Raw genomic sequence first — 27,204 nt, forward strand, 5'->3', positions numbered from 1 at the left:
ACATTGAAATTTAGTTAGAAATTTAGAAATTTAGTACATTGAAGTTTAGTTTAGGCCGTTTAGTTCTGTTCAATATTTTATTTTAAAACACTTAAATTCAAAAACATGACATAAGGTGACAATGGTTTTATGTTGGGAAATATTTAAAAAAAATAAAAAAACTGAAATATCTTGCTTGCATAAGTATTCAACCCCCACACATTAATATTTGGTAGAGCCACCTTTCGCTGCAATAACAGCTTTAAGTCTTTTGGGGTAAGTATGTACCAGCTTTGCACACAGCGTCGGAGGGATTTTGGCCCATTCTTCTTGGCAGATTTGCTCCAGGTTGTTCAGGTTGGTTGGATGACGCTTATGGACCGCAATTTTCAAATACTGCCACAGATTCTCAATGGGATTGAGATCAGGACTTTGACTGGGCCACTGTAGGACATTCACCTTTTTGTTCTTGAGCCACTCCAATGTTGCTTTGGCCTTGTGCTTGGGATCATTGTCCTGCTTAAAGGTGAATTTCCTCCCAAGCTTCAGTTTTTTAGCAGACTGAAGCAGATTCTCTTGCAGTATTTTCCTGTATTTTGCTCCATCCATTCTTCCTTCAATTGTAACAAGATGCCCAGTCCCTGCTGATGAGAAGCATCCCCACAGCATGATGCTGCCACCACCATACTTCACTGTAGGGATGGTGTGGGCATGGGCAGTGTTAGGTTTGTGCCACATATAGCGCTTTGAGTTTTGGCCAAAAAGCTCTATCTGACCACAAAACCTTTTCCCACATCGCAGCTGGGTCACTCTCATGCTTTCTGGCAAACTTCAGACGTGCTTTCAGATGGTACTTTGAGTAACAGCTTTTTCTTGCCACCCTCCCATACAGGCTAGTGTTATGCAGAGCTCTTGATATGGTTGACTGGTGCACCATTACTCCACTCCCAGCCACTGAACTCTGTAGCTCCTTCAAAGTGATTGTTGGCCTCTCTGTGGCTTCTCTCACAAGTCTCCTTCTTGTTTGAGCGCTGAGTTTTGAGAGACGGCCTTTTCTTGGCAGTGCCTGGGTTGTGTGATGCAGCTTCCACTTCCTGATTATTGATCCAACTGTGCTCACTGGGATATCCAAAAACCTGGATATTATTTTGTACCCTTTCCCTAATTTATGCATTTGTATTACTTTATCTCTAACTTCTGTAGAATGCTCTTTGGTCTTCATTTTCCTTCAGATTCACAGCCTTACAAATGATCCTTCAACAGTGGGGTTTTTAACCAGAAAATGTGACAGCAACTTTAATGGTGCACAGGTGGAGGCCAATGGTAAGGTAATTGTGTCCTCGTTAGGGCAATCTCTTTCATTGGTGCAAACTGGGAGCTTCCACAGCACAGGGGTTGAATACTTATACTTACATAAAACCAATGTCACCTTACAATAATTGATTCTGAGTTTCCGTGTTTAAAAATAAAATATCAAACAGAACGAAATTTCAATGTACCATTTGTAATTCGGTAATATGAGAGAATTGGTCAGGGGTCTGAATACTTTTGCGAGCCACTGTATATATAGTTTGTATTTCAGGTAAAAAAAACTACATAATGTAATACATTTTTATAATTTTTTGTTTTGTTTTGTTTTTTAAAGTAACAATTAAAAAAGCAAAACACTGACCACAATACGAGAGATTTCCTTTGCAAGTTGAGCCAGAGTTGCAAACTCTGAGGAATTCTGATGTATCTGATCTGTATCATATTGCTGACAGAAACAGACCCCAATTGACTGACTCGCTTCCCAAATCTGAAGCAGAGTAGCAGTGTTGGTCTTCTAAATTTTAATATAGACAGCTATATTTCCACTTTCGAAACTGCAAGTTCGTAAATCAGTGCAAATCAAAACACGTTGTGAAACTGTAGGTATTTCACATTTATGTCAATTGTGTAATTTCTGGCAGACACCAACATGTTTTTTTGCCTTAGAACACGAATATTCGGATATTAGCCAATTTGTCCCAGCACTAATTTATCCAGAGGTTAATATAACACATCACTGAAAAATCTTCACTGGACACCATCTTTAATAGAACTGAGAGAATCAACACATAGCAGGGTTAGAAACTCATGCTCGGCTGAGGTGAATTCAATCTCCTAAGGACTAGTTGATGTCTGTGTCCCAGCTCAAGATCTCCTTGTGTTTATACAGCTAAGCAATATCTGTGGAGCAACAACTTGTACATGTAACCCGTTGTTTTAAAAAAATCTATGACCTGATATTCTGTCAGTTTGAAAGTTAGCTTGTATGGGTAATGGCATATGCTTCAGAAAAATGCATTCTGACACAGTTTTTCAGAGTCTTGTACTTCACCTGATCTTCTTCATGGATCTGTCTTTTAAATTAGTACCCTACATATTTTGTTTTCAAAGTCAGGGTTAGAAACTCACGCTCGCCCGCTGCGAATTAAATCTGATGAGGACTAGTTGATGTTTGTGTCCCAGTAGTCCTCTGGGTGAGTACTTAAAACAAATGTACAGATAATATTTTCTCACGTTCACAGTCTTGCGTAAAAAAAAAAAGAAAAAATGCAGGTAAAAATGCATAATGGTTACAAAACTCAAACTGAAACCTTCCTTCATCTCCCCTGCAATGCCAACCTCACTTAATGACCTTTTACGTGTTTTTTGTGTTCTCCCTCTGCCCGGACTGCGAAGTTTATTGGCCGTTTGATTTTACTGAAACACATTGCAAGTAAGTGTAAAGTAAAAAAAAAAATTAAAAATGTAGAGATTTATACCAGGTTGCGACCCCCCCCACCACAAAAGAAAAAAAGACAGACGATGCGATTAGCAAAGGGGGCCGGTTGTGTACTAACTTGTAATAAACATTTTAAAACTAATAAATAAACAATTACCACAATGAACATTATCATAATATGTAAAGACTTGAAACGCTCTAGCATTCAGAGATAAAGGGCCTAACTTTGAGAAAGGGCACACAATTAGAACGACCCCAATGAGAACTGGTACTGCAGCGTTTAAAAGGTAAAACATTTACTGGCGGCTCTGACAACCCAGAAGGCGATCCTTCACATAATCAAATCCATTTACACAAAATCCCCCCCGCTTTCTTGAAAAGATCTGGTTTTCCCTCATTTTTCTTTTGTGTTTTTTTATGCTCTCACAGTATCCAACCTAGTAGATTCAGCATCCATCAGTTCTGGCAGATTCTACTGTAACCTGCTGAAGCAGGTTTCTCTCACTGCCACTTAGCTAAGAATTTCATCCCCAGGGCTACAGTGAAACGTAATGCCTTTAAATTGGGTCTTCAGTGAAGACTGCATGTGTACATTCATTATTGTAGATAGTAATTCAAAGTTATTTAATCACTCACAGGCTGTACCTGCCAACTCCACAAACCAGACAGCATTTTTGTAAATAGCAACACATGTAATGAACAATAAAATAACATTTTATTAATGTCATGTGTCAATTTCTAGCGGAGCTTCGTGGTGGACAAGGTGGCACGGCTGAGAATGGTTTCCTCTCTCATCCCATCTGGTGCTGTAAGGGTCAGTTTCTCAGCACACAGTACAGTAAATCGCTCAGTAATGTGGTGCTAACAGGTGACTGATTGATCTGTAGGAGTGTTTACTAAGGTGCCTTTATTAAAAAAAAAAAAATAAAGAAAAAAGCGCCTAATATTTTTAGGGACCCCAACTGCTGCTGTTGATTCCACCTGAAGCAATTCATATCAGGACTAGCAAGTTTCAAAAAGGTACTAGTCATTTCTGTAAACTTATTTTTATAGTCTTTCACAATTTTCAGAGACTCTGTATCTTGATGCTTTAATTATGAAGCAAAAACAAGTAAACTACTTTAGTCTCTGCTGGCAGCATAGCCTTCACATTCCACTTTATATTCATATATGAATTGCGATTTTCTTTTCCAATACAAGCTAAAATCACTTTCTGGTACACCACCTACTTGATATATCACGGGTGTCGGGGTCCAATATAAATCCTCTATGTACTGAGGGCCGTGATACAGTGAGAGACCCACAGAAAAACAAATTGCCAGTAACAAACACTGTACAACCACTCCCATCGTTTTATCTTGGGCGTCAGGGTCCAATAGAAGTCCTCTACGCACCCGCTCGTTCTCATTTTTCGTATAAAAAGCAGCACAACATTTTAATTCGTACTGCGAATGGTAATTGCTTCTCATCAACTTCAGTCTCCAATTAATTTCATTATTCTTCCCCTCCTTTCTCAAATGCACAAACCCGCTGCATTGAAAGAATCCCATACCAAACATAGAAGACTTGTTGCCAGGGAGCTGACGTCACTGCCTTGTGGCTTTGCTAGTGCATTGCTGCTAAAAGCGAACACCTCATTGGCTAAAATAAAAACTGTTTCAGCAAGTAAATATTTAATTTGTTTTGTGTTATTGTGCAATTCATGCCTATATGGGAGAACAGTATGATAGTAATGCTTTGTTTTTATGTGTTTTGTATATTTTTGTTAGTGGTGTGCAGTATAAAATAAAACGAACAGTAATTCCAAGTGCAATTGCCTATGCATATTGCAGACTGTAAAAAGGGGGAGTCAACTCCAGGAACGCGATATATCCGAATCCGCAACATAGGGGCGATATAACAAGGGGTGGGTGTACTTGAGTATTTATTTACCTGTTTGATCACCTGCTTTACTGACATGAAGAAAATGTTGAAATATTTAAATCATCACATAGCAATGTGACAGAGAGGACTCATCTGAGCTAGAGTGCACTCACCGGTTTTCTGTGCAGTAATACAGAGCTGTATCTAATACCCTTATGCCATCGAACAGGGACAATTCAGCTGTACAGCTACTACACATGTCAAAAGTAAAGGAGTCCTTTTCAATGCAAATGCATACTTTACCTTATTCTCACTGTTTGTTCCACTTCAGTCACTTTCTGATGTTAAACTGAGGCATCAACTATGAAACACTTCACGTAACTTTTTTTAATGACAAATCCCTTAAGTTTCTAATCAATCTCAATGTATTAATTTCCCTAATGAGCTCAGAAGCATGCACCAATAGATAATGAGATGTGTCTCCGAGGCAGTTTTAATTTTATGACATTACATGAAAACTACGAGTCACTATACAGTACACAAAGTCAGAGTGTGAATTCCCATTTATGTAATTGGTTCAAATGCTGCAGTACATTATGCTTCTGGGTCATTCCACACCAAAGGGACTACACTTCTGGATCTTCCCCACCTCATCTTCTCAGATTCTTTTGATACTACATACAGAAGTACATGGAAGTGTTTCAGGACAAATCCTAAAATATGAATATAGGCCAACTGTATAATGGGGGAGGCCGTTGACAGATGAAAATGCACCCCCCACAACTTTCAAAATAATGACAGATGAGAGTTAATATTTTAGGATTCCAGGTACATGCATATGCGATATCAAAATAATCTGCACCTCTGAGGCGTGACCATTTGGTGTGGAATGACCCCAGTCAAACCATGTACTGTTAGTTTTTGACTTTTCCCATGAAGATCAGCTATATTGAGGACATGTCTTAGTTATACAGAGTGTACTTGTGTCATGTTTGTGATTAGTACTTTAATTTTACCATTCCACGGGCTAGTCCATTGTCAATGTTTTTATTCATTTCAGGAGGTGCAGTACCTGACATCCAAAGGAAGTCTTTGTAACCTCACCCATCGGGCCTTTTTTAAAAACACCAGAAATATATCAACCATAATTTAAAGACTCCACAACAGGCATTTCCTACTAATGAGTTGTTTCTCGGATATACTGGCCTCACACTGTACATGACAAGAGAACCATTTGTCACTCAGTGTGAAGCAGTGTCAACAGCAGGTTCCAGATCCTCCTGCCTGCAGAAGCAGGGGAGAGACCCATAGATCTAAGGATTAGTGTAAAGAGATCAGCACATCAGTGAATTAGGAAAAAGAGGCGACAGCAGAAAGGTGTCACAGATGTCCAAATTATTCCAAGAAGCATTTGGCTAGCTGACAGATTGCACACACAGTGAAAGGCAAAACAGACAGGCAGCAGCGGAGATTACACACCTTCTGAGGTTCCCAAAGAATTAGGCTAAACAGGAAACAATTTTTAGATCAAGAGATGGATAAACACAGACAGCTGTCAAAAACGGTAAAAAACGTTAACGGCAGCAGGAAAGTTTTGGAGTTCAAGATCATTCAAAAGGATTTTTTCCAGTACTTTTCTGTAACTTCGGTCGGATCCAGTAGTCAGATATTAAGTTTTAATTTCTTCCTTTTAGTTAGTATCAGCTGTCGTTTTGTGAAACTGACTCCATTAATGAATGGGATATTTTAATATTTTGACAGTATTTACATTCCTACACACGATGTCTTAACCATTCCACTCTCACCTTTCTTCACTGTCTCTTCTCCTTGACTACCGTGCACTCACTCTCTTTACAGGTACAAAAAAAAAAAATTACTTGAAATGAAATGAAATACTACAAAACAAACATCTTTTGAGCAGGCAAGCGCACAGATACACAACTAAGCAAGGATTTTTTTTTTATTATTTAAAAGTAAGAAAAACGAACTGAAAACACATCTAGGAAGGTTTTTATAGTTATTTTAAATGTGTTTTTTTTTTTTTCTTGATTATTTTTAGTTCATAGGGACTATTTTTTGTTGTGGAAGGTTAAACCTCAAAATGTTAATAAATCTTTAGAAACTATATAGGCCTATATTTCTCCTTTCGTTTTTATATAAGTTTATAAATCTCTTGCATAAAAGCAATGAGGCACTTGAGGGCATGGGTTGTGCTGGATATTGTCACTTCTTGACTAACAACGCATCAAGAAGTGAAAATATCCAGCACAGCCCATGCCCTCTCATGCCTTACTGCTTAGATAGACCTCTGATACTGTACAACAGATAAATTCAGGCTTACTAAACAATGTGTAGCACAAACAAAAGGTGTTTACAGTACTAAAATCACCAAATGCATCTAACAAACTGACTTCCTTAAATTAGTTTAATGGAAACTAATAACAGTATTGAATGTTTTCATTACAATATTAAATATAAACGCCATGAATTAGGTGGCCAGCCACTGTACCACAGCTACTATAATGGTGCAACATCATCATTCCTTCTTGCGTATCACCTCATCACCAGGCAAGTGCTGCTTACTGTAGCTAAAAAGGACGGCCTTATATTAGGGTCTGTACATTTTTTTAAATTTATTTATTTTTTTAAATTACTGTATGGGGTTTTTCTTGTGGCTAGTAAAATGTTTAACCCTGTAATCTTCAAGACAGAAGCCTCACACTGATTGTGGAATGAAGCCAGCTACAGTATCTGATCTTGCCCCAGAGGATCATGCATGGTTAAGATGTTCAAGGACGGAAGCTATAAACTGGATAATTATCGCAAGCTGCTTTGCAAGCTGAACGCTACCTAAAGCAACTGATCAGGTACTGAGAGTGACCTTTCATTTTGTTAACCCTTTCCGGCAGTGCACTCCATCTTTCACCCTTGCCAATGAAAATAAACAAGGACATTTTGCCCAAACAACAAACAAAGAAGGAATTCAGGCCTTGCCAAACAGCCAGCAAGCTCACCATTACATTTTTGAAAGAATATCATGGTTAAGGACGAATTTTTAAAATGGTGCAAGCTGGCATGCTCTACTGTCCCTGCAGTGCAGAGCACCTCCTCAAGTGCCCGACAGGGTTTTCAGCTTAAATATTTGCTCTTTCAGTAATGTGTGGAATAATCCTCTGCCAAGACTTGGAGACTGGGGTTTGTGCCAACATTTTAAAGACTCAAATTATAACCTATTTGTTTTAATTGGCCTGCACACATTTTATTTTCTCTGTACCACCAAATACATGTCAAAAAGCCTCATTTGTTTTCCTTTAAATACAGTTTGGGAGTGCCTTTCCTTAAAACGGGTATCTTTGGCAAATAATATTTTTTAAATTTGTGGATTATAAAGAAATTCCTAATACAGCGATAAAAGATACAGCTGTACCGTTGGTCTAGTAATTTAACACAATTTGTTTGCGTACCTTTTGGCAAACCGAGTTAATAACAATAATGTGTAACAACTGCCTTTTGTAGCGTGTGACATCAGTAGCACGGCTCAGCTCTGCAGTAGAAAAACAACCCACGCCATGAGGGCTCAGTATGGCCTCGACTCAGCTCGACTGTACAGTAGTTCTCGCCGTGGAGATCTGAAAAAAATGGGCTCGGCTAGATCGGAGCGGACTGAACGCAATACTGAGCTGCACCCCTTTCATGGTTGCTTGTTTTACTGAAATGTAGAGATTCTATTTGTATGCCTCTTTGTTATTCGTTCTTTTCGACAGAAACAACCAGGGATTAGAAACGGAACTAAAAAACAGTCTTTGTCCGTCGTTTTTAAACCTACAATAAATTCTGAAACAAATATGCTCTTCCCATGGTCTTACACCTCAGTGGTTAATGACAAAGCATTACATCACAGCCAGCTAATGAAATTTAACATTATATTTAGCTTGCTTTTTCGGAGCAGCCAGCGAATCAAACAGCACTATATGTGCCTTCAGTTCAGGCACAGTTAAACAGGTACTGTTATTAACTTAAGTTATGTACACAGAAAGCAAGCTGAAAAAATGTGTTGCTAGTTATAGTCCTGGTTATTAACGTATATCAAATGAAAACCCACTTACAGCACCATGCCATACGTGCGTACGTCAAGTTTCCCATTCTATTCTATGAGCGGTTTCTCAGTCTAGCGTTTCAGGTTTCATTCTCCAAGGCTAGTACTGTGGAATGCACAACAGAAGTCGGATGTGGGTCAGGTGACATTTGTATCCAATTGTGTATCGTGTAGAGATTCCAATCTACCTGCGGGCGTTTCGAAGACTGAGATATATTGTGGGAAGCCATTCAACTTTTACAAAGCAGGACTGTGGGACAAAACTGCGTGACTGCTCAATATGTTTATTAAGTAATCAAAAGCAACAAACACTTTCCAAACACAAACAAAAAGGCACAAGGGCCAAAACAAAACCTACATAAACAAGTACCTATATGTATCTCAATAAAGGGTGGGAATGGAGGCCTCCACTGGCCCACAAGTGGCAACTTGGGCTTTGGGATAATATATTATTATATATATATATATAATCTATATATATATATATATATATATATATGCTATATGTATAGATATATATAATATATATATATATATATATAGATACACACACACCGACGATAACAGTGTTCCCCTTCGTGCTTGTGGCAGGGTGCCCGTCCCTGTGTGTATTTTGTGTTATGTTGTGGTGTATATATTGGTGCACAGGATATAAATTGGGCTATGTAGCATGTGTTGTACATAAATATGTAATTTTCAGGAATAGCGTGTTTGTGAGTGGAGCACAAAATGGAGAACAGAATGGAGAAAAAAAAAATCAAGTAGTATATTTGATGGAGCCATGATCTCAATTAGCTGTTTATTTCAGAGAAATATTGCATTAAGTTATTACACTGAATGTAAGGACACTAACACACCAAGATTGTTGGGAAATGTCCCCGTTTTGAATTGTCTTTGGGATACAGAAGACGTCTTTGACAGCTCAGTGGCTACCTACCTTTATTTTTATTTTGTTTTTTTCACACAAGCGCCAGGTTATCTTAATTGTTCTTGTAGTCTCAATAAAACTTTAGAAAGACGAATAGAAAACTGGGGTCTACAGTATTTATTTCACCTATCCTTCCTTTGAATTTTGGTTCAGGTTTGGATTATTGGGAATCAGGCTGAGGGGGAATAATGTTTTCAACTTTTTTTTTTTCTTTTAATAGTAAAGTGCACCAAGTAAAAACATAGCACCAACATGAATTATCCTGCATTTGTACTGCCAAGAAAAATCAGCCTCCTGAAGACAGAATTATACTTTTCAAATGTTTTACTAACATACACTGAATGGTTTACACAGTTATCTAACTAGAATCATAATTTAAAATGCATGTAAATCCTAACTAAGAGACCACTGAATTCCACAATAAATAACAAAGTTCTGGAAAATACTATCCAAAAGATTAATTCATCAACTTACAGTAGTGTTACAAACACAACAAGTAGCCAGCTTTAGGCTACTGAGGGAGGTAATGAACCATCCATGACTTGCCTTTTATCTCAGCATGCATATTTTCAGTTTGCAGTATAAATGTGAAAATGGTAGGGTCAGTTTAAATTCACTTCTGGAGCCTAGTTTTGGCCATTTAAAATAAATGATGTTAATGGTAGTTTAAGACAGTAAAATGAAAAGCAATACAGACACTGCGAGAGGTTTGGTACTCCCATGTTTAGAAATAATTATAAACATACACAGTACAGTACAGCGCAAGGGCACTGGAACTAGGGGTGCTGGGGCTGCTGCAGCACCCCCTGGCTTTGCATGGCTTCCATCATATACATGGGTTACATATACTGTGGCATTGAAAAATAAATAAATAAATAAACAAACAAACGAAAATGTACTCTGTGGAGCAAGTATGTTTCAAAAGGTAGGTTGGGACATGTTCCCGAATATGTCACTAGAAATGAAAAACTGGGAAGATTCTGCTGGACAGATAGCACTGCATTTTAAAAATATATATATGTTTTTATCAGTAACCACTAAAATGACACTAGATTTTGTGATTACATTCCAGATGAGCAACTCAAGGATGAAGAATGGCTCTGTGATCCATTTGGAGAAAATATACTGATGGAATCTTTTGCAGTTTGGTGCACTGCTGCAGGTGAATATTCAGCTCCTGCTTGCCATGTTATTAGTTAGTTATTTTGCCTTTCAGAATTACATGTGAAACAGGGTTCTCTTCCATGAGTCAACTGGAAAAATAAAAGCAAGAACAGACTGGATGTTTAGCCCAACCTTCTGATTGCGTTGGCTACAAATTACACCAAACTTCGATAAACTCAAAGAAAAATAAGCTCGGGTTTGTTACTAAATGGAACCTAAAGTTCATACAACAAAACGTGGACAGCATTTTATTGTTTTCTGCACTTAGTATGTATTATGTTAATGTACATGTGACAGGGCGAGGAGCTGTTTATTTTTAGCACTGGGTCATGTGTTATTTTGTGTTTGTTTATTATTTATTGTATTTATGACGGCGAGAGCCATGTGTGCGTGTGTTTTAGCAGAGGCGAGTTTTGGCAGCTCGTCCTCTGCCAGTGTAATTTAAAAAAAAACTTGTGCAGAAGGTGGCCATCTCCCGAATTAATTAGGCAATTAATTTGTTGCTAATCGAGAGATGGTCACCTGTATAAAACCCTGCAGTTTTCCCTGCTCTGAGTGGGAGTTCGGAGGAGTGAGCAGTGTTTTGTTTGTTTAAATATTTTATTTGCTTTTTGTCTTTAATTAATGACACCCCAAATGTCTTTTGCCTGCAGACCCGTCAGTGTTTTTCTTCCTGCATCTGGCCTGACGCCATACACGCCGTCCTGACACAGTACATTACATATGTTTGGTATGAAGTCTTTAGTAAGCCAGATGTTGTTTGCACTACAGCTATTTACTGGGTCACAACTGGCCAACAATGTTTACAAACGGGTTGTGAGCCAAAAAAATTAGAGAACCACGGGTCTAAGACATACAATATGTCAGATTGAATGGTTTGTACCAATGAAGTAAAATGGAAATGTGAAAATTATGTATTAGGTCATAAGTCAATTTCAAGGTCAGCTACACATTTAGCATGAACATTGAGCATAAATATTGTATTGTGTTTGCTTATATGTGGGTGGACGAAAGTAATCCGGTATTTAGTATTGTTTACTTTGGATCAGCAGGGAGGGGGTTAAATCCCTCCCTGCCAAAATACATGTGAGAATGTGGCTGGAGCCTTAATTATGTAACTGTTAATTATTGGTTAACTGGGCCCCAGTTACAAACTATAAAAGCAAGGAGAAATCCTGCGTCTAGGTGGAGAGTAGGAGTATGTCTGAAGAGACAGACAGAGAGAAAATGAAAAGAAATGGAAAAGGAAGTCAATTTATACCTTTATTTAGAGACATGGGGGTGGTGCTTTCTGTGCACGGAGTATGGGCACGTCTTGGCCAGCTGCCCACTCACAGAAAAGGGGGAGCCCTTGTGTCCAGCGCACAAGAGGGGGAAGTCCGTGCGTCCAGTGCCCAGAAGGGGGAGCCCGAGCGCCCAAAATGGAGGAGCCTGAACGTCCAGAGCCCAAGTGGGAGGAGCCAGAGCGTCCAGAGGTGAGGAGGCCAAGCATCTACCGCCATGGTTGGACTACTTGCTGCTCCCGCCTCCACTGCCATGGGAGGACTGCTTGCCACTCCCACCTCCATCACCCTTGGGAGAAGTGGAGTTCTTGCTGCAACCTTATTGGCCGGGGGCTCCCCTCCTGCCGTCGCATCCCGAGGGTCTACACTTGCCGTCGCCTTCAGAGGAACCACTTGGGGCTGCCGAGCCTGCACCGCCTGGAGCTGACAGTTCGCCAACACCTGGGGATGCTGATGCCGCTCTGCCCAGGGATGCCACGTCTGCTCCGCTTAGGGGCTCTTGTCTGCACCGCCTGGGGGTTGCCGTTTGTCCTGTACCGCCTGGGGTTGCCGCCTGTCCTGCACCGCCTCCACCAGACTATTGCGTGCCACTGGCCAGGGTTGCCAATGTGCCACAGCCCAAGTTGCCACTTGTGGGCCAGTGGAAGCTTCCATTCCCACTTTATTGAGAGACATATAGGTACTTGTTTATGTAGGTTTTGTTTTGGCCTCGGTGCCTTTTTGTTCGTGTTTGGAAAGTGTTTGTTGCTTTTGATTACTTAATAAACATACTGAGCAGCCACGCAGTTTTGTCCCACAGTCCTGCTTTTGTTTTGTGTACTGCTTCCTGGACTCTGACATCAACACCACCAGCCAGCCTGTCACACTCACTTAAGACTATTTTTCCACCAGGTTTTCCCAAAGTAACTAACTCAATATTGCACATTCAATATTGCAAACTATACACGCTCTGCTCTCCATGCCTGAACACTAACTTAAGCTCTAGGAAAGTGTCCTACTTTTGTTACATTTTTTAAAACTGCATCAACATAATTCATATCAAACTTAACTAGTAGTAGGGAGATTTAATTGACCGCATTTCTTTATTTGTCTCTACATTATATCTAGTTACAGTAATTTAGAAAAAAAAAATATTGGTAGCCAACATCAGAACTACCACTAATTCTGCCAAGAATTAACCACCAACCAGTAGACCCTTAAAAACTTAGTGGTATTATAACTACAGTACAGACAAATAAACCGTTAAAATCCATTAAACTGAGCCATTTCTTTCCGTCAGCAGCAGCCGCTAATATCTTTCAAACACAGTTGCTTGTGCAGCAATCAACAAGAAAGCCTGAAATGGATTTCAGTAAAACACGCAACCGTACACAGGAGGTCACATGAAAGGGGGCAACTCTGTATAGTGTTTAATAATTTGAGTGTCGGGCTGCCCGCGTCAGATGGACAGACACACGTCCCGGGGGCGCAGACAACTGCAAACCTGAGAGTCCTGACAAACCATGCCTGCGTAAAAGACGCGGGTACTTGCTTCGCGGAGAGCCTTGTGACCAAGTTCCTAATCACAAACGCACCATGTTAATAGGATACACCTTCAGTTCTGTTGTAACCAGAGAACAACCAAGCTATACAGAAAGACTAAACAAAGGGGAATAAAATAAATATAATATAAATTATACCTAAGTTGAAATCAGTACGTATGACAAACAGGTGCCACATTTTCCACTTCATGCAAGCATAAAAGGATCTGACTGTCTAAACCAGCTGCTAGGAAAAAATAAATGTCCCAGACACAATTTGGACAATCAGATAAAAGACTTGATTAGTGAAGCCTAGGTTGCTGTTCTAATACTCTTTTAGCTCAGCAAATACTGCAGGCAAACCACTTTGGGACCCAACTGCATAAACTGGGCGTCCTATTTTTGAAGTTGCCAATGGATCTGAAGCACTTTGGAAATAGATGTCAGGCTTACATTTCTCTTTTCCATGATAGTCATGGCAGTGTCATGCCAGTTACAGTGTAGTACAGAGTTAAATATAAAATGAACCAGACAATTTGCCTCAACATGCCTAGTCGGTAAACCGTTTTTTGTGGTTTACAGTGGTTTAGACGCATTCCTGTTATGCTGAACCACAAATATCATTATTAATGTATACAATGGTTAATGCTATGTTTGTATGAAATAACTTTTTATTCAACAGCCCGTACAAAGCAGTACTATTCAGCTTCCTCCGACCTTATACCCTACCCTTGCATTATTCTACGACAAACTTCAAACATGTGGGGCATCCCCACTACACTGTCAATAACTGTCCTACTGTAAATAATAATGTATGTCTTCTAAACAAAACAACGATATTTCCAGCAAAGTGTCTAAGGAGGAATATTCCGCATGGTGGATCGCAGCTAAAACAAACATTATACAACTTGCCAAACACATCAAGAAAAAATATAAAAAGCACTGCAAAGAGCAGAAGGTAGAAGATACACAGGTTTAGCAGCATAAATACAGTATAATCATAAATCTCGAAAAACTACTCACTTCTAAATCTTTTGTAGTCATTTTTGTATTACTTTAGTATAAATACATGTTAATTTGGAGTCATATGTTGTTTTTTACTGACTTTATGTGAATGAAAAGACACACATTTGCCCGTTTTCCCATTGGAAATAGTGATATTTTGAAATATCACTGTCCTGGTCACAAAAGCAAAGTTTGTGGGGAATAATAGCCATTTTCTATACTTTTGAGGCATAAGCAATTAGGAAATAACACTTACTACCCAGGAACAAAAAAAAAAAAAAAAAAAAATTGTTACACGGTGTTATCTTTAGTGGTGGTTTCTCCATACTATAGTGTAATGTAAACATAGAAATCACATTATGCCACTGGAATGCCTTGGCATGAGGGCACTTTTTAAACATAGTATAAAACAAACACGTGCAGGATTCACTGATGCCAGCAAAGAAATTGCTAAAACGCCCTTCCTAGCAGATGTCCTTTGAATAAGTCTAGTATAGTAAGCCAAGCTGGCATTCAACTATGTAAGTGCTAAACTCTTGCCTGTTTAGAAAATATTTAACTCAAATGACAGAAGGTTCCCTACCAGACAAGGAATGTGAGATGTAATGCAATCAAGCAGTGGAGGCTGGAGTACAAAAAGGCAGCAAGGAAGTAAATAATGTGAGAAAAAAGAACAGATAAGAACAGCCGCAACATCACAAAACAACTGTGAGGCGTAGGGTTTAAAAGTAATATAAAAACAACGGGCAGGAAACTCATATTAAAATACTTTATTGGCTAAACATATTAAAAAACAATGCGTTTGGGCTTAAAGTCAGACCATGGTCAATGGCACAGATTGAAAAGGAATGACAATGACAAAGATGAATGGAACCTGACCCAGAGTCATGCACGAGTTAAAAGCAGCAGCATGTGCAGCATAAAGACAAGATTATTGGGAAAACCATGAAAACACACTGTGATCAGACCCCTTAACAAGAGGAGAAGTCCTGACTGGAGAGGGCTTGTTTAGACATGCTGCAGAAAAACAGGTTTGAACATAACGTCTTCTTTGCAGAAGAGAACAAAAAAAACCTAATCATAATAATAATAATTTATATTTATTTTCAGAAGAACATTGATCTTAAAAGCAAATGGGCAATTCCTCAGTAACAAACATAACATGCAGAGCAAAATTAAACACACTGATTCTCTTACTAACTTCTGCCTAAAACTAAAATTATGCTGACTTTATAAATATGTTTCAGCAATTTTACAAAATATGTAGTAGGACATGAGTTTCAAAAAGCATTATGGTCTAACATTAAAAAAACAATGACGATGCTATTATAACATCCTTTTATTCCTTGAATAAGAAGCACAGGCTCCAGTGCCTATAAATACAGGGATTATTTTGTATTTGCCATCACTTGAATTTGATGAACAGTAGATTAGAAAAGCAAAACCCTTCAGTCTCTATTTCAGTCATGTTAAATGTCCTGTAACATACTATTTAGTTATGCATAACAGACTTCCTGTAAAATGTGAAACAAACAGACAAAAATGTTGAAAATACTTTTCTACTCTCCTTTAAGCATTCAACTGATACCTGTTAAGTCATTCGTGCATCTCAATCACAACTGAGAAATGTGTTAACAGTAAAATAACTAAACTGGCATTTAAATTGGGCAAGCCTTAATTTTTGATTTACAAGCAGAACATACAAATGACACCACAACATGTTAATAAATGACTAATCTTTATTAATGCTTGTAGCAGGGAGAGATCTGTGCTGACTCTGCTGGCGCGTTCACAGGGCTGCAGGAAGAGGGCGGCAGTCGTCCAACAACCGCCTGTGAGTCATGGCAGTGACACAGGGAGGTGGGAAAGTGGGTGTGTGGACTTTCCCCCTCTCTGAATGGCTGAGAGGAGAGTCTTGGGAGATTGTTGGTCCTATAAAATAACGCTCTGCTGTTTCCTCAGGTCTGCCCTTATAGACGCGCTGAGAGTGCGGAAACGCTGGTCCAGGACCGAGAACCAGCCGGGAGAAAAAAAAGAAACGAACGTGTCACAGCGAGATATTGAGGGCGGGGAACCCTTGGACAGACCCCTTAAAAATCTAGCGGAGCAGGCTAGGTAGCCGGCAGCGTAGGACGGAGATCAGGGTCGCACGGGCAGCGGCGACCGGGATATTGCTGCAGAGTGCAGCACCTTTTGTTTGTAGTTTTATTATTGTGTTATTTTTCCCTTGTTATTTTTGCCTTCTGTTTTCATTATTATTTCTTGGAGCACCTGCAAGGGCGCTGGTATGTGTACCATCGCTTGGTATGCCCGTGGTTCTGTTTACCATCGTTGGTAAATCAGACCACGGACCCACAGCGCCATCTGCGGGATAAACTTAAAAACAGCACCCCGAAAATAAAACTGGGCACCTGTGCGGTGTTGCCAAATCCACCTGTCTGTCTGCTGTGTCAGTGAATTACCCACCACCCTTCCACATATGGTGTTGGAAGTGGGATTCACTGGCACTGCCCCAAGCAGTGCAGCTACAGAAGGAGCAGACTAGCGATGGATGCCACCCAGTTTGCCGCAATGATGGACCTCCTGCGACAGACGCTCACCGCGGCAATGCAGGGGGCGGCTAGACCCGCAGCTCCAGGCCACTCCCTACAGAGACCCACCAAAATGAGTCGGAGGCCGAGGATCGACCTGACGCCTACTTGGAGGTGTTCGAGGCCATGGCGATCTCGGCCGGGTGGCCCCAAGCCCAGTGGGCTAGCTGTTTGTTGCCCCAACTCACTGGGGAGGCTCAAGCAGCTGCGTGGACGCTGTCCCCGAAGTACATGCTGGATTACCCCCTGCTGAAGGCAGCCATCCTGAATCTTGTGGGGGCCACACCGGAGGGCTACCGTAAGAAATTCCGGGAGGAGCAGTTTGCGGCTGGGGAGCATCCCCGAGCTATTGCCCACCAGTTAAAGGATTATGCCATGGGCTGGCTGAACCCGGACGCGGTCACCAAAGCCAGGTTGGTGGAGCTGGTTGTGGTGGAGTGGTTTCTGGAGTGTCTAGCCCCGGGACCTCAGATATGGGTCCAGCGGCAGGCACCAGATACTCTGGACTGGGCGGTCGAACTAGCCGAGCAGTACCAGGCAGCGGAGCTAACGCCTGCGAAACTGCCGGGGAGGAGTTCGGCTACTGGATCGTCAGAGAGGGGCCACGGAGAGGGCGAAGGGACTGGGGGGGAAGGGGTAGTCCAGGATTTGGTCGGCGGGTGTCAGCGGGAGTTCACTGCCCGGGGACTGGGGAAGGATGGGGATACCCACGGGCTGCTGCAGTGTTGGACCGGGGTTTCGCACGGACGCCTTATCTGCGAGCCCCTTTTATGGCTCCAGTGTTCCCCCTTTTGCCAAAACTTCGGGGAGAGAAACTAGCCCACCGAGGTGTTGGACGTGCAGGGAGGTGGGCCACCTCGCCCGGGACTGGCCCGTGATGGAGTGTGACCTCAGCCGACCAGGTAGGCGCGTTCAATTACCTCAGTCACTTTAGCACACGGGTTTTGTTATTCCTGTGACAGTGGATGGTACAAAAACCCAGGCTCTCCTGGATTCAGGGTGTGGTCAGTCTCTAGTACAGGAGAGCCTAATCTCACCGGGGCATAAACATGTATTGGGGCGGGTGCATATTAAATGTTTTCACGGCGATGTCTGCTCCTATCCCAAGATCAACGTGTGTATGACTATTGGCCAGCAGGTGACGCAGGTGCAGGTAGGATTATGTCCTCGATTGTTGATTGCCGGTACCAGTAGTTCTGGGACGGGACTGTGAGCAGTTTAAAGATTGGTTGGCTGCCCTGACAGCCCCGTCCTCTTTATTGGCTAAAAAAGAGGAAGTAATTGGAGAGATTTTTCTCTTTCACGATCCAGAAGGGTTCTGCCATAAATTTAAACCCCGTAAAACTAAATGGGAGCGTCGGATCGCTAAGAATGAGGGCTGGCAATGGTGGGAGTCAGAGAAGTTTCAGATGGGGGCAGTTGGTGAAGAGTCCGGGGGGGGGGAGGTCGCGGAGCCAGCGCAGGGGTCTGGCTCGGCTGCCTCTGCTCGGGATCGACCTGACCCCGAGTTGGAAGCCATGGGAGCTGATTTCTTAGCTTGCTCCTGTGACTTCCGACTCGAGCAAGGGCGTGATGACATGCTTTGACCAAGTGGCGGTAGTTAATGGTCGGGTGGTCGAGCCCAGACGCGCCGCCACGTACCCCCACTTTGAAATTGATCCAGACCTGCTGTACCATGTTGATAAATTACCCCAGACTGGTGAAGTGCGTCATCAGCTGCTCATTCCTCAGCCCTTTAAGGAGGATTTGTTGCAGCTGGCTCACGCTATTCCCCTGTCTGGTCATTTGGGAAGGGACAAAACTAAAGCAAGGCTTGTGGCACGGTTCTTCTGGCTGGGGCTAGATGGCGATGTCAAGCGGTTTTGTGAGCGTTGTGGGGAATGTCAAAAGGCCAGCCCTAGAGCCTTTCCACGAGCCCCACTGGTGCCTTTGCCCCTAGTGGAAGCTCTGTTTGAGCGTATTGGGATGGACATAGTTGGGCCATTAGAGAGGAACGAGGCAGGATACACCCACCTACTTGTCATTCTGGATTACGCTACGCGTTATCCAGAGGCAATTCCCCTCCGATCTATGTCCGCTAAGTCTGTTGCCAATGAGCTTGTTAAGGTTTTCTCCCAGGTGGGGATTTCCAAGGAGATACTAACCGATCAAGGCACCAATTTTACGTCCTGGCTAATCTGCGAAACATGTAAGCTTTTGGGAATTAAGACCATTAGGACCTCAGTGTTTCATCTTCAGACCGATGGTTTGGTGGAACGCTTTAATAAGACCCTTAAGAACATGCTGCGCAGGTTTATTCGTAGTGATGTGCGTTACTGGGACCAGCTGATTCCCCCCCTTCTCTTTGCGATCAGAGAGGTTCCCCAGGCTTCCACGGGGTTTTCACCATTCGAGCTGCTGTATGGGAGGAGACCCCGGGGCATGCTCGATCTGGTCAGAGAGATGTGGGAGGAGCAGCAGGACAATTCGACCAATACCGTCCGGTATGTGTTGGACCTGCGCAAGCGTCTTGAGTCTGTTGGGAAATGGGCGCATGACAATTTGCAGCAGGCACAGCACAGACAGGAGACACAATATAACCGAGGAGCCCGGCTGCGCACATTTCAGCCGGGGGATAAGGTACTTCTCTTATTACCCAGTTCTGAGTCGAAACTCTTGGCTAAGTGGCAAGGACCCTTTGAGGTTACACGCCAGGTTGGGAAGGTGGACTATGAGATCTGCCTGCCGGAGCGACGGACAGAGAAACACATTTATCATATCAATCTCTTAAAGCCTTGGTTGCAGCAAGAGGCGTTGTTAGTGGCGCATGCAGATGATGTCACGGACCTGTGACCTGATCTTTCTGTGTTGGCAAGAAAAGGATCGGTACAGATTGCTGAGAATCTGACACCAACGCAGAAATGTCAGGCTCACGGTCTGGTGGCGGAGTTTCCTGACTTGTTCTCTTCCATCCTGGGGCAGACTCGAGTAGCCCATCATCACATTGATATTGAGCCGGGGGTGCTAGTTCGCCAGAGGCCGTACCGTATACCTGAGCGTAAAAGACAGGTAATAAAAGCAGAAATTGACGAAATGCTGAGACTGGGGGTAATAGAAGAGTCCCAAAGTAACTGGAACAGTCCAATCGTTTTAGTTGATAAGCCAGACGGGTCAACTCGATTTTGCATTGATTTCAGACGAATCAATGAGAAATCGAAATCTGACGCTTATCCGATGCTCCGAGTAGAGTAGTTGCTGGAGCGTCTAGGCACAGCTCATTTTATGACGACACTGGATTTAACGAAGGGGTACTGGCAGATAACCCTGACTCTGGAATCTAGAGAGAGGACAGCGTTTTCGACTCCCTTCGGGTTGTACCAATTTAGGACCACGCCCTTTCGGTTGCACGGAGCACCCACCACTTTCCAGCGGATGATGGATCGCAACTTGAGGCCCCATCAGCAGTACGCCGCTGCTTACATAGATGACGTGGTTATCCACAGTGAGGACTGGCCGAATCATCTGTGTAAGGTAGCTGCGGCGCTGCAATCCTTGCGGGAGGCGGGGCTCACTGCTAACCCAAAGAAGTGTGCCATTGGGAAGAGTGAGTCGGAGTATTTGGGGTATCGAGTAGGGGGCGGCCAGATCAGACCGCTAGTTGCTAAGGTGAAAGCCTTGGCTGACTGGCCGGTTCCTACAACCAAAACCCAGGTGTGCTCTTTCTTGGGACTAGCGGGCTATTATAGAAAGTTCATCCCGAGCTTCGCTACGCTCGCTGCTCCCTTGACAGACCTCACCCAGAAGGCTACCCCAAATACGGTTCAGTGCAGGGAGTCGTGCCAGAGGGCCTTTCTCGCCTTGAAGCGGAGGCTGTGTGGTAAGCCAGTGCTATGCAGGCCGGATTTTGGTAAGAGGTTCACCCTGCAGACGGATGTGTCAGAGACAGGTCTCGGGGCAGTGTTGTCGCAGGAGGTTCGGGGAAGCGAGCACCCAGTCCTGTACATCAGCAGTAAGCTCCTTCCCCGTGAGAAAAATTATAGCACCATCAAGAAGGAGTGTCTCGCAGTAAAATGGACAGTTGAGTCACTCCGGTACTACCTCCTGGGGCGACACTTCACCCTGGTTACAGATCATGCCCCCTTAGCATGGCTTCACCGGATGAAAGATAGCAACGCCAGAATCACACGGTGGTACTTGGCCTTGCAGCCCTATGCCTTCAGGGTAGTCCACCAAGCAGGAAAGCTGCATCAAAACGCAGACTTTCTCTCTCAGGAAGGCATGGGGGTGTAAGATTTTCGAATGAACCTGTGGGGTCATTCTGAGGGGAAGGATATGTAGAAGGGAGAGATCTGTGCTGACTCTGCTGGCGCATTCACAGGGCTGCAGGAAGGGGGCGGCAGTCGTCCAACAACCGCCTGCGAGTCATGGCAGTGACACAGGGAGGTGGGAAAGTGGGTGTGTGGACTTTCTGAATGGCTGAGAGGAGAGTCTTGGGAGATTGTTGCTCCTATAAAATAACGCTCTGCTGTTTCCTCAGGTCTTTCCTTATAGACGCGCTGAGAGTGCGGAAACGCTGGTCCAGGACCGAGAAAAAGAAACGAACGTGTCACAGCGAGACAGTGAGGACGGGGAACCCTTGGGCAGACCCCTTAAAAGTCTAGCAGAGCACGCTAGGTAACCGGCAGCGTAGGACGGAGATCCGGGTCGCACGGGCAGTAGCGACCGGAATATTGCTGCAGAGTGCAGCACCTTTTGTTTGTAGTTTTATTATTGTGTTATTTTTCCCTTCTGTTTTCATTATTATTTCTTTGAGCACCTGCAAGGGCGCCGGTATTGTGTACCATCCAGGTTCGAGTCCAGGTTATGTCATCCGCAATCGTGGCAGGGAGTTCCCAGGGGGCGGTGCATAATTAGCTGAGCGCCGCCCGGGTGGGTAAGGCTCAGGTCGGCAGGGTAATCCTTGGTTCATCGCGCACCGGCGACTCCTGTGGCCAACAGGATGCCAGTGCGTCTGCTGTAGAAGCCACTCAGATCGTTGTTGTCCTCCGGCACTATGGGTGTGGTGGCTTTTCAGTAGACCTGCAGTGCAAAAAAAGCCGGCTTGGCAGGACACGTTTTGGAGGACAGGTGTGTCGGCCACCATTTCCCTGAGTCTGCGTGCTGAACCGGGATAAAAAAAATATATACTTGGGCATTCCAAATTGGGGAGAAAACCGGGGTAAAATTAAATCAATTTTACCAATAACATGTTTCTCAGTTGTGATTGAGATACACAAAAGGCTTAACAGTTATCAACTGAATTTTTAAAAGGAGAGTAGAAAAGTCAGCAGAAAATCAGAAGCCCTAGATACTGTATCCACATCTGAGCTTTTAATATCACAAAATACTGAATCTTGTTCTAATTGATCAAATACATACTGTTGATCAGTGGTTCCCAACCTTTTTCAATGTAGGGACCACCTTGGTGTTTGGATTTTTTCAGACCACTTGCCACGCATTTCGTCTCAACAGCATTTGGAAACTAATGCGTATGTGTATATGTATACAACACAGGTACAAAGTAAATTATTTATATAACTTACCTAACTTAATGAGATTCCCTGCAACATTTCTAACGTAACTTTGTCGCCAACTTCACTCAATGCATATAAAAAGCACGCCGGAACATGAAGACGATGAAGGTTTAAACATTTGAAAATGACTGGAGAGTGTACAGGATATTACATACCACTTATGTAGGGCTGTGATGTGTAAATTAAACAGTACTGGTGGCACACAGTCGATAGGATTTGTAGCATTTTGGTTAAATATGACGTCATCAAGAACAGATACCTATTTTACATGTACATATTTTCCAGAAGTAGAGTTAAGAGAATTTCCATTTGGCATATAGTGTGATATTGTGAGATATTAAACCTGACTGAATAAACCCATATAATAACATGGAGCTGAAATTGAGCATTCACAATAGGTACAGTTCACAAGTCAAGCAACACATACAGCCTCTTTTTTGTTTCAAATGAACATCTATTACTATATGCAGCTAACCTCTCTAAAAACATATAATATAGAAATTATAAGATATTCCTATAACATATTTATATTGTTGAAAATGAAAAGTACTAAAACTGGTTTAAAATATTTTTTTGTTTAGTTGTATTAGCGAAGTCATTTCAACCGTGTTAGGAATATTCAATGCAGTGCGAGACTTTTTATGCTGAGCGAAAAGGCTGGGAAAGTCAGCTTTTTTATTTATTTATTTATTTATTTATTACCAAAGTTCAATGAACGCAGTCAGCTGAATGAGCACAGAGTAGAACGCAGTGCATTTAGGTGCTAGATTTTTTTTCTTTTGTTTGGGGTTTTTTTTTTTGTTTTTTTTTAAGAATGCTGGCTAAAAAAAAAAAAAAAGTCTAAGTTTGACAAGGCAAATGTGGTACAGTTATGTAACTAGTATTTGTTTCACATTAGAAAGCTGTTTCAGTAAATGGCGGCTTTGAAGGCGATGCATCAAAAGGGAGTTGTAATATTAATTCAGAAACACACCCGTAATTAAAGAAAACAGATAAAGGGGAAAAATGCAGACTACATACATATTTTATAATTATAGATAATGTGGTTAAAGCGGTTTGTTGTGTTGCTCAGTAATACATTACTGTAGCACAACATGTGATTGTGAAATGGGTTTTTGCAAGAACTGTGTAACCAAACTTTCAGAGCTGTTTGAGGACCACAGGTTGGGAACCACTGCTTATAATCCCCATGTTTATAGGCACTGTAGCGTGTGCCTCTTACTCAACTAACATAAGGATGTTATAATAGCATCATCATTAGTTGCTGTTTATTTTTCTTTGTCATTAGACCATGATGCTTTTTGAAACTCATGTCCTACTGCATATTTTGTGGAATTTCTGAAACCTACTTAAAACATTTACTAACCTTTAAAGTACACAGTGCTAACAAAATAATTCCTGAATATTTTATGAATATTGCTATCATTTTGTAGGTCTCAGATTTTCAAGTGAAAATCACACACATTATGGCATGAATTTGATTTTTTTCTTAAGGTAATTTTAAGTGGTTAGTGTGTTTAACATGCCTTGCATATACAGTACATCAGTGTTGTACTTTCAATCAACTTCATAAAATTGCCTGAAGGAACTACACCAAGTCAACATTGAAAACGTCAGTCAGAGCAAAAGCAATGCAAAAGCAATGTTACTATGCATAACTGTTACAGTACACATTTATTAAAAATAATAATAATAATAATAATAATAATAATAATAATAATAATAATAATCAGAAAACAGTGAATTTGAACAGCCTAAACAAAATAATTGAGAAAATGTGGTTAGCATTACTGAATTGTCATTCAGACAGTGTGCTGTGCTTCTTGCTTTGAACAGTCTTTGACAACCCACAAGAAAAAAAGGTCTACGGTTTAATATTGAAATATAACAGAGTACATGTAAACCTCAAGAAGAATCTTCAGTTGTGCGCGTTCCGTTCAGTTTCAAAGTCCTGTCACTCTTCCGGATGTTTGTTGTTATCAGTGTATAGATCTACAGTAAACAGGCTTCTTGCTCTGGATTTGACACATCACTTTCAGCATTGTAACCTATTCAACCGAAATTCAAAACATTTTGGCTTTTATGCCAAGACACAGATTGTCGTGCTGGCCCATATATTTAATTTGTTTTCTCTCTAAATGCGAACTACAGACAAAATGAAACTCTGGCCTCTCAGACAGAGCAAGCAGTCAGATATTAATATACCATGCTCTTGCATTAACTGAAGTGCACTGGTAGATGCATGTTCTGTACATATTAAAAACATCAATTAAAATGGTAAAATATACCAAAGTAACATTTAATAATGGTAAAATCTAAAAACTCCAGTGTGTTATGGTATGAAATGTATTAGCTGAACCGACTGCTGGACTTTTTTTTTTTTTTATATTTTGAATTTCTTTTAGGTGGTAGGGGTTTGGTGTTTAGAAAAAATATTATACAAGTTAAGCCTGCTTTGCAAAGGAAACTCACCACCTAAAAATTAATTCATTTTAATGTCCACATTTATAAGCTAAGCACAGCATATCCCGTTCCTACACAGAAAATCTGCAAACAAAGTAGGCTCTATGGGAGTGCACACTTTACTGTAACAAACTAGACATTGTTATATTTAACTTTTAACCATATTACACAATACCATTATGATGCCAGAGTGCTAGTGCTCCATGATACTTCACATTCAACAAATTCCCAGTTGGAAAGGAAGTACTTGAGGTGCCCTATATACACCAGCAGTATCTGTTTTTGTTGAGCACAGGTTCCATTAATAATTTATTAAACATGTACACCTGAGGGTATTTTGTACCAGCTATTGGAAAATATGGGATAATTCTATAACGTAATATAAAACAGCATTGCTGTACTCTATTGTACTGAATATCCTGGCCTACCACTACAAGAGCACAATACTTATAACCAACACCTTATAATATGAATAGAACAATCGCCATTTCCTCAAAATAATTTCTGTTCCTGAAACATTGATGTATTACTGGCCTCCCAGCAAGCAGGGCTCACAGTAAGTTGTATCTATATTGTACCCCCTTTGTAACTAAACTTTAGCTGACCATAACATCAATCAATAAACGTTATGGTAGGAGGAGAGTGGATTTGAGGACCAACAATGCTATTTTCAACAATTAGACAGTGTTATGAAACGAGCACCTCGAAAGCTTGGTTTGTCTACACTGTGGAAAAATAGTAATAAAAACTAAAGAAACAAACCTTGTAAACCTCGTCCATTGATTCTGAAAATAACCTAAACCATCACATCGCAATGGCACTTACATCCCGACAACAGTTTTCTGCACAAATGCCAGCGACTCTAAAGTATGTCGAATTCACAAAAATAAATGACACTACATAACATAATGCTTTACAAAAACGACTTGTATAGTAGGTAATATAGTATAATACAGACATTATAAAAAAATAAACTTTCACAACGTAAACAGTACTGTAGTTGTACAATAGTACGCGAACGCATAAATGAATGACAAGATACATAGTATATTAATCAAAACAAAAAACACTTGAAATGGAGCATTCTTCCATTTCTTCCTGATGCAAACCGAAGAGAGCGTGTCTGCTCGTGTGGGTTATGCAGCCCACAGCCGACCATTAACAGCACTATGCGGAGATGAGCCGGGTGATTACTTTACACAACAAAGAAGTCAGTGCATACAGAGACACAGACAGTATCATACCTGATCACCGACTAGAAACGACATGTACTAAATTATGAGGACTACTACTAGTGACACGACAAAAAGTGTACAAAATACTGACACACTCTTACACAGCAAAGAAGAATATATCATCACAACATAACAGTCACAAGCACACAAAAAACGTCGTAAAGATATAACAGAAAAGGAACATAACCCGTCATTCATGTCGCAGTTCACGTAAGACTAAATAAGCACAGATACAATGGTACATGCACGTTGATGTTCAGTGTACAATCGCTGTCCTTATTTTGTTTAATAGATCACAATGACTCTAAGCACCAAGCTATGTTAATTCAAAAAGCTGGTCGTTCTTACCCTCTGATAAAGTGCAGTTCGCTCGGTAAAAGTCCTCTGTTTATGCCCAGTATCTCCTTGATGGTAACGTTGTTTAAAAGCAATTATACAATTGTAATTATGTTACAACAATCTCTACTTGTTTTCTTTTCTTTAATTCAGAATCGTCTTTCTTTTTTTACACCTAAACTCGACGGCCTTTAATGCTGTCACCTCCCCTCTGCAGAAATTGGCTCAGACGTGCCTAACGGCATTGTATTTTGACTTCTCTGATAGGCTTGAAATTCTGTCAATTCTCGTTGGGTTTGTCCCACCTTCTTTTTCTTGCGATTGGTAGTATAAGATACAGCTCTGCAACCTCTCATAAGTCAATAGTTGTGTCAATCAAATAATTACATTTTTTAACAACTCATCGATTGGTTCGTGGTTGTACAATGGCGAGGATTCGC

At 41.4% G+C, this 27,204-nt stretch overlaps 1 protein-coding gene across 1 annotated transcript in view; it reads right to left on the minus strand.

Moving 5' to 3' along the window:
- The window catches only part of LOC121298019 (protein furry homolog-like), a 195,206-nt gene extending 168,228 nt beyond the window's left edge, over positions 1-26,978 (minus strand). Inside the window, exon 1 of the mRNA XM_041224779.1 lies at positions 26,777-26,978. The gene's annotated coding sequence lies outside the window, so the exon portion shown is untranslated. The remainder of the gene's footprint in view (positions 1-26,776) is intronic.
- Positions 26,979-27,204: the final 226 nt, after the last annotated feature.

The sequence above is a fragment of the Polyodon spathula genome, chromosome 2 (assembly GCF_017654505.1).
Source record: "Polyodon spathula isolate WHYD16114869_AA chromosome 2, ASM1765450v1, whole genome shotgun sequence".
Lineage (NCBI taxonomy): Eukaryota > Metazoa > Chordata > Actinopteri > Acipenseriformes > Polyodontidae > Polyodon > Polyodon spathula.